Below are 9,697 nucleotides of genomic sequence, written 5' to 3' on the forward strand. Positions count from 1 at the left end.
GCGGCGGGCAAGCGAGCGGCGACGACTTAGATGAAAAAACGGAATCTCAAAACATATTTTTGGTGTTTTGAGAAAAGTGTTTAATTTTTTGATTTTGTAAAGGGTCAAGTCATAAAAACGTCCCGGTTGCCAAACGCGTTTTATTGTTTTTGTTGAAAACAAAAACAGAAACGGCAAAAACGCCATGGTTGTTCAAAACATAATTTTTTTTGTTTTTTGTTTTAATGCCTCTTGAGTAAACTTTATTTATTTTCAAACTACATGTGAGGAGGTCTTGGACACAACTTCAAAGTTGAAGGGTATTTTTTTTTGTGAGACACCCCGAAGTTCAGGTAGTTATCATGAATTGTCTCTCTTAGTATATATGTATATATAAGTATACTCTCTCTCTCTCTCTTAGTATATATGTATATATAAGTATACTCTCTCTTATATATGTATACTCTCTCTTATATATGTATACTCCCTATTATATAAGTATACTCTTTTATATATGTGTGTGTGTGTATACTCTCTCTCTTAGTATATAAGTATAGTATATTACAACAGTTACTTCCTCATTGGCCCAACGAGCAACGACTACATGGTTACTTATGCGATTCTCTCTCTCTTAAATTATAACTTATAAATATATACAATATATTTACATATAATATATGTATATATAATATATAGTTACATAATAATTTGTAAGTATATACTAATACATAATTATATAAAATATAATAATATTAAACTAATTTTTAGCATTTTTTATAAAAAAAAAGAAAAGAAAAAAATTAAAAAAAACCTAGTTGGGATGTACTTATCTATTGTGATGCGATGAATTCCAAAATAAATTTATACTTGTAATTTGTAAATGATTTATTAATTATTAATAAAGAATTTATTTTTATAATTTTTTATTTGTAATTTATGTCATTTTAAGTGATTAATAAAATTATTGTTTTTTATTAATTTTTTTTGTCTTTTTTTATAATTTAAAATTTAAATAAAATTTAAAAAATTTGTTAAAAATTAAAAAAAAAATCTGGGCCGGGCCGGAACCCGGCCCGGGGTACCCGGGTCCGGGCTCCGATTTTGCCCGGCCCGGGCCCGGATTTCCGGGCCGGGTCGGCCCGGATGGACATGCCTATAAACATCATCTTCATATTTCAATAAAGAACGACGAAATTCTGGTGATCTCAATTTAAATTATGTTAAATGTAGAGAAATACATGTTAGGATACACACCAACAATAACGTCTCAAACGGAGACGTAATACACAGAATAAAGGCATAATATTAAACACAGTACTCACAGATATACGTGGTTCACTCCTTCGGAGCTACTCCATGGTGCAACGACGATGTCAAATTCTTTTATATCCCAAAAGAATAGATCAAAGAGAACACTCTCTCTTGATTAGATACACTCTAAGAACTCTCACAAACTCTCTGTGTTTTCTCTCTTACTCTTCTATAAGAGGAGTTGTTTATGTGATGTGTTTTCCTTAAGGGTTTAGGGCCCTATTTATAGTGTTTGGGAAATACTATGCACTAATAAAATATTATTAGTGGGACCCGCCACTAATAATAATTAACTAGTGAGACCCGCATTCTTTTTCATTTTTCTCAAAAAACGGTCACCGAAAGAGAGAGAGAGAGAGAGAGAGAGAGAGAGAGAGAGAGAGAGGGGGAGGGTCAAACTTTGCGGCTTGATTGGCTGGGGTGGTTAACAATCTCCCACTTGAAGATTTAATTGAATATCGATCATATCTTCACACCACTCTTGGTTACATCATCTGGATGTCATGTATCTTTAGCGTCTTACACGGCCCTCAACATTTTTCAACGGAGGCCATATGAGGCTGCACACAGTCTTTCTCGAGTGGAACTGACTTGGTCAGCATATCGGCTGGATTGTATCTCATATCAATCTTCATAAGCTTGAACTCGTTCCAGCTTTGCCATCTCCGTATGGCATGGTGCTTCACGTCAACAAGCTTGGTCCGAGCATGAAATGCATCATTCTCTGACAAGTGAATGACACTCTGACTGTCGTAGTGGATGAAGTATTTCTCAAAGCTTACCCCAAGATCGAGAAGAAAAGATTTCAACCATAGCAACTCCTTTGCTGCTTCTGCTGCAGACACGTACTCCGTTTCGGTTGTCGACAAAGCTACAGTATCCTGTAGCTTGGATCTCCAACTTATCGCTCCACCACCCAAGATGAAGATGTAGCCGCTCGTACTCCTTCTCGAGTATATGTCACCGGTATAGTCTGCATCACAAAAGCCCTCTAGCTGCAAATCTGCCCCGTCATACTTAAGACAACGGTCGGACGAGCTTTTCAAGTAGCGTAGAAGCTACTTGACCGCACCTCGGTGTTGTTTCCTTAGATTGCTCATGAAGCGGCTCACAACTCCCACTCCTTGTGCAATATCTGGCATCGTGCACACCATCACATATATCAAACTCCCAACGGTAGATGCATATGGTATGTTTGCCATGAACTCATGCTCTTCAGCAGTCTCTGGTGCTTGTGTCTTCGATAGCTTGAAATGGCTTATAAACGGCGAGCCCACTGGTTTAGCTTTCTCCATACCGAACTTTTTAAGAATCTTCTCAATGTAGGCTTTTTGAGACAACCTCAGCCTCTGTGATGATCTGCCTCTGATGATCCTCATCCCTAGAATCTGATTTGCTAAACCCAAATCCTTCATCTCGAAGCACTCGGAGAGACGTCCCTTGAGTTCTTCAATGCGGACCAAGTCGGGTTCTGCAATCAACATGTCATCAACATAAATCAAGAGTATCACATAGGATTCGCCATATCTCTTGATGAAGCAGTAATGGTCTGTGTCGTATTTGAGAAAACCGTTCTCCTCCATAAAGTTCTCGAACTTCATGTACCACTATCACGGAGCTTGCTTCAGGCCATACAAGCTCTTGTGCAGACGATACACGAGACCCTCACTGCCTCGTTCCTCGAAGCCCACTGGTTGATGCATATAGATCTTTTCATCCAAGTCTTAGATGGAGATCTCAAACTGTCACAATACTCAGCACAGTCTAGATCATGGTCAACTTGACGACGGGAACGAAAACGTCAGAATAGTCTATCCCTGCTTTCTGCTCATAGCCCTTCACTACAAGCCTCGCCTTGTAGCGTCTCCGTCCATCAGCTTCATCCTTGACCCGATAAATCCACTGATTGTGAAGAGCCTTTCTTTCTCTTGGAAGCTTTACGAGCTCCCAAGTCCCATTCTTTATCAAGGACTTCATTTCTTCCTCCATGACAGACTCCCACTCGCCCCGAGCTTTGCCGGTCTGTTGTACCTCCTCATAGCTTTCTGGCTCACCATTGTCAGTCAGGAGAAGATAATTCATGGTGGAAAGGTACCTCTCTGGCACCCTTAGATTTCTTGGAGCTTTGCGAATTACGATCGACAACTCTACTGGATCCTGTTGCTGTGCATCCCGCACGTTCTCTTGGTCTCTGTCTTCTTTGCTGATTGGTATCTCACCACCGTCCTCTCTGTCAGCAATATCTGGGAAAAGAGGGGGAGATAGCTGACTCCCACTCACCTCTTTGATCTTGTACACCGCATTCTCATAGAACATGACGTCACGACTGCGCACCACCTTGCGCGTATCGTGATCCCAGAAATGGTACCCATACTCATCTCCTCCATAGCCGATGAAAAAGAGATTCTTTGACTTTGGATCAAGCTTTGATCGGTCTGTAGGATTGGTCATGACATAGGCGTCACAACCAAATATTCGTAAGTTCTCTAGCTTCAGCTTCTTTCCGATCCAAGCCTCTTCAGGCATCCCATAACTGAGAGCCACGGATGGCCCGCGGTTGATCAAGTATGCAGCAGTTGACAGCTTCGGCCCAAAAGCTCTTGGGCAATCCGGAGTGGATCCTCATACTTCTGGCGCGCTCCAAGACAGTGCGATTCATACGCTCCGCCACTCTGTTGTGCTAAGGTGTGCCTGGAAAGGTCTTCAGTCTCCTAATCCCATGGGACGAGCAGAAGTTCTCGAACTCTTGGCTACAATACTCGCCTCCATTATCAGACTTTAGGCACTTTAGCTTATTACCTGTTTCGTTCTCCACACAGGCAAGCCACTTCTTGAAGACGATGAAAACATCTGACTTGTGCTTCAAGAAGAACACCCACAATTTTCTAGTAGCATCATCAATAAAAGTGACAAAGTAAAGAGAATTTCCAACAGATGGGACTTGCACAGGTCTCCACATGTCCGTGTGTACCAACTCCAATTTCTGCAGATTTAGAGCCGGTCTGATCTTGTTGAAGCTCACCTTCTTTTGTTTGCCTAGGATGCATTCCTCACAGAAAGTCAGATCGATCTTGTTCAGATATGGAAGCCTCTCTCCCGCGGCCATAATCTGCATCCCCTTCTCGCTCATGTGGCCAAGTCCTCGATGCCAAGTTATGCAGTCGATGGATGATGATGATGATGCTTGTCCTACGACAAGCAAGTGGTCGATCTTCCCGTTGGCGATGTAGAGAGATCCCTCGTGTTTACCGGGTGCCACCACCAGGACACCTTCTAGCTTCTCTGCTCGAAGGATACTTTGTAACCGAAGTCAGTCAGTTGCCCGACTGATATAAAATTTCGCCTGAGATCCAGTACATGTCGAACATCGTTCAACGTCAAGGTGGTCCCACCTTCCATCTTGAGGGTACAATTTCCTTTCCCAAAAACTTTGCAAGGTTGATCGTCACCAAGATAGACTGTCCCCGAGTCCTTCACGAACGATGAAAGCAGCTTTTGTTGTGAGGTTGCATGGAAAGATGCACCATAGTCGATAACCCACGCATCACTTTTATCTTCTAGGGATAGGAGAAGTGCATCCGAATCTGTCTCGTACATGAGATTGGCTGCACCGTCAGCCCGATCATCCCCTGTTGATGCTGGAACACAAACTCTGCAGTCCCGTGCAAAGTGACCATTCTTTTCGCATCTGAAGTACTTCCCTTCACCGTAACCATTCGGGTTTGGCCCTTTAGACTTCCCTCTGGATTTTGATTGACCTCGTTGTCCCTTACCCTTCTTCTGCACACGTCCTCGTGCCTCAACATGCAGAACACTCCCACTGCTAGAGGCCTCAGCTCCTGAGACTTTACGACGAGATTCTTCATCCAGAATTACCCTAATCACCATGTCGAGCTTCATCTTATCATTGTCATTGGCGTTGCTCACTGCCATCACCATATTCTCCCATGAATCTGGCAGACAAGAAAGTAACAGAAGAGCTTGGATCTCATTGTCGAACTTGAGATCTACTGCAACAAGCTGTTGCACAACAGCTTGAAATTCGTTCAAGAAGTCCGTCACGCGAGCTCCTTGCTGCATCTTCAGATTGAATAGCTTCTTCATCAGGTACACCTTATTTGAAGCAGACGACTTCTCATACAACGCTCCAATGCCTCCATCAACTCATTGGTGGTGGTCGCGTGCGAGACGTTGTAAGTCACATGCTGATGAAGGTTGAGCCTGATGGTGGTAAGTGCTTTACGATCGAGCACCTTCCACTTATCGTAGTCTATTTTCTCAGGTTTTCCCGCCTCTCCTTGGTGGGGTAGGAAGAGATCCTTCTGGTATAAATAGTCTTCTATTTGCATCCTCCAATACCTAAAATTTTGGCCGTCGAACTTCTCAATTCTAAGACTGTTGTCTTTAACTGTAGATCCCATGGCGAAAGATCACGTCTTTATCGAATCATATTTGTGAATAGTACTGTATTTATGAATAGTGCCATATACGTGAATAGTGCTCAGTGCCTTAAAAGAGTAAATAATAATCTAACTTATTTTCTGATGTGGAGGATCCACTTTAGTGGCAGCCATAGAGCATACGATGAGCATATATATACTCTAAGTCAGGCTCTGATACCAGTTGTTAAGGTACACACCAATAATAATGTCTCGAACGGAGATGTAATACACAGAATAAAGACACAATATTAAACACAATACTCACAGATATACGTGGTTCACTTCTTCGGAGCTACTCCACGGTGCAATGATGATGCTAAATTATTTTATATCCCAAAAGAATAGATCAAAGAGAACACCCTCTCTTGATCAGATACACTCCAAGAACTCTCACAAACTCTCTCTGTGTTTTCTTTCTTACTCTTCTATAAGAGGAGTTGTTTCTAGGATGAGTTTTCCTTAAGGGTTTAGGGTCCTATTTATAGTGTTTGGAAAATACCATGCACTAATAAAATATTATTAGTGGGACCCATCACTAATAATAATTAACTAGTGGGACCCGTATTCTTTTTCATTTTTCTCAAAAAACGGCCACCGAAAGAGAGGGGGGGGGGTGTTGGAAATGAGTGTAGACCCATACCTGTCAGCGGCGGCGAACTCAAGGCCGACGGCGAGCTCCGGCGACCTCGAACAGCTCAGGCAAACGCGACCTCGTGGCGCGGAGGGCTACAGGCGACTTAGACTGTTGGCGAGATCGATGGGCTTCAGGCGAGGTCGGATCTCGAATAGGCGACCTCGAGCGGAGTGAAGTTGAGCGAACTTGGGCAGGCAAACTCAAAGCTTGCAGGCGAGGTCTGGATCCCCTTGCAGGTGAGTTCGAGGGCTTTAGGCGAAATCGTCGAGTGCAGGCGAGGTCGACAAAGTGCAGGCGAAGTCGCGGGTGAAGGACGAGTTCGTAGTTTCCCTCTTTCGCTTGCGTTTGTTGGGAACAGCTGGATCCATTTGTTGGCTAGGGTTTCCCTATTTAAGGGAAACCTATGAGCACGAGAGGACTACCCCCCGTTCCATTCTTCTATCTTTTCAGCGATTTAGACAACCTCAGAGACGGCGGCCATTAAGTGAGTTCGAGATTTTTAGAAGAAAATCTCGCTCATTTAATCTGATTTCCTGTAGCATTTATAGAGAGAGAGAGAGAGAGAGAGAGAGGAGATTTTACTGTTGTAAAATCTCGCGCCCTTATTTGAACAACAGATAGTTTTTCTGTTGGTTCTGTTCTTGAGAGATCCCAAGTTGAGATCTGCTCTTTACAAGCTTTGTAATCTTCTTTAATATAAAGAAAATTATTTGTGTGGCTTCCGAGGACGTAGGCAAGTTGTCAAACCTCGTTAAAACTCGGTGTTCTTTGTTCTTGCAATTTTGATTTGTTATGATTTTTTTCCATTGCTTAACACAAGATCCGGTAGGGTAAATTCCGCAGAACGGGTGTCAGAGCGTTGTAGACACTAAAAAGTGCCAAGAAACGAAGGAGAGTTGAACCTCACTATAAGCACGACGAGGGTTGTCACAACGACGAACCTCAGCCTTAATTCATGAAGTTTGTCTCAATTCAATAGGACAAACAACACCTTACCCATCAAAAGACAAAGTTCTCCTAGAAATAAAGTTCGTCATTGAAGATGAAGTTCGCCGAAGACGAAGCCGCAGTTAAGCTCGCCAAACATATAGTGAAGTGAACGAACATCATCAGGCGGACGAACCTCGTCAGGCGGACAAACCTCGTCTGGTAGACGAACCTCGTCAGACGGACAAACCTCGTCTGGCAAACGAACCTCGTCTGGCAAACGAACCTCGTCAGGCGAACAAACCTCGTCTGGCAAACGAACCTCGTCAAGCGGACAAACCTCGTCTGGCAAACGAACCTCGTCAAGCGGACAAACCTCGTCTGGCAAACGAACCTTGTCAGGCACCGTTTCAAAGGGTTACATTAAATGAGGGTTAATGACCAATAACTCACCCCTTTAAGGAGAGTTAATGACTACTAACTCACCTATTTAAGGAGAGTTAATGACCTCATTTAACTGGGAGTTAATGACCACTAACTCCTTCGTTATAAGAGGAGTTAAAGCCCATTAACTCACTTCATAATACTCCCAAGCCTATAAATAGGCATGATCAACATGAAAGAAGGAGGGGATTGAGAGGCTAAATAAAAAAAAGCCTATCTTTCGTCCACTCTCATTGATCTTCATAGATCATCGGCTAATTATTTGACCTTGTGGGCACTAAAAATGCCAAGAGATAGACGAGGGTCACTACCCATTATAGCGAACCTCGTCAATGAAGACGAACGTCGAGGTTCATTTGAAATTCAAGTTTGAACTCATCGAAGCTCGAAACTCACCTACGCAGTGAGGTTCGATATCAGAAACGAGGTTCGCCATGCAGCGAAGTTCGGCATCAAAGACGAGGTTCACCAACACCTCGAAGCTCGTCACTTATATTAAATCAAGCTGTAATGGCCACGAAGACCCAGTCAGCTACGTGGGCTAAGTTGTAGGCGTCGGTTACGCCCACGATCCATGATTCTAGCACGTCGGTTACGTGCTAAAACTCCTATAAATAGCCTCGAGCAGCTATTAGGAGGGGGGTTGGGGGTTGATTATCAATTAATTGGAGATTAGAGAGTATGAGTGATTGTAAGGGTTTCGTACCAAGTGATCGAACCCATTTCTTAAAACAGCTCGACATCAAAGATGAGGCTCGCCATGTAGCGAGGCTCGACATCAAATACGAGGCTCTCCACACAATGAGGCTCAACATAAAGGACAAGGTTTGCTAATGCAGTGAAGTTCGTCACCCACATTAAATCAGGCTGTAACGGCCACAAAGACCCAGTCAGCGACGTGGGCTAGATTCAAGGAGTCAGTTACGTCATGACTCCACAATTTTAGCGCATCAGTTACGCCCACGATCCCACTATTGTAGCACGTCGGTTACGTTCTTAAAACCCTATAAAAAGCCATCGAGGGCTAGGGAGAAAGGGTTAGTGAACTGATTATCAATTAATTGAAGATTTTCAAGCTTGGACTTAGAGAAGCATCAAAGATCAAAGTTTTTGCACATCGATCAGGAGTTCGAACCTCGATTCCAGTCGGCAAACGAAGATCAGAAGCTCTTACAATCTTGGTCTGATCGTCAACGAGAGGCAAGCTCGACTCAAGCATCGGGGGAAGCATCCTTTCGCCACCTAGAACCCACCTTAAACAAAAGAGAAGTTGAATTAATCTTCTCTTCCTCTGTAATCGAGAGAGAGTGAGTGATTGTAAGGGTTCGTACTAAGTGATCGAACCCAATTTTCTTAAAACAAGAGAATCAATCAATCTTAAATTTTTCGACCCTACAAGCGTATTTGATATTTTCCCAACAACTAGTATTAGAGTCCTTGTTCAGATCTGTGTGTGTAAGAAATGGCAGAAGAAGGTAAATCAAAAATTAAGAAGTTTGACGGATCAGACTTCGCCTACTGGAAGTCACGGATGGAGGACTATCTGTATCAGAAGGATCTTTACCGTTCGTTGATGGGTAAAGCAAGAGGAAAGAAGAAAGAAGAATCCGACGAGGACTGGGAAATATTGGATCGAAAAGCCCTAGGGCAGGTCCGATTGGCCCTCGCAAAATCTGTAGCACATAATATATTAAAGGAGAAAACGACGGTGGGGCTTATGGAAGCGCTCGCAACGATGTACAAGCAACGATGTCTAATTGGCCCTATTGATACTATCACAATTACTGTATAGTTGGACAGGTTGTATGACCGTAATCAGCAACTCGACGGGGAAAGAGAAGTTGAAGCTGAAGGAGGTGGTAGCTGTGATTCTATCCGAGGAGGTTAGAAGAAAATCGAATGAATCAGAAGGTTCAGGTTCAGCCCTAAGTCTCGAATAGAGAGGCAGAAGCCATAATAG

This window comes from Asparagus officinalis, chromosome 5 (assembly GCF_001876935.1).
Source record: "Asparagus officinalis chromosome 5, Aspof.V1, whole genome shotgun sequence".
In the NCBI taxonomy this organism is placed as follows: Eukaryota; Viridiplantae; Streptophyta; class Magnoliopsida; order Asparagales; family Asparagaceae; genus Asparagus; species Asparagus officinalis.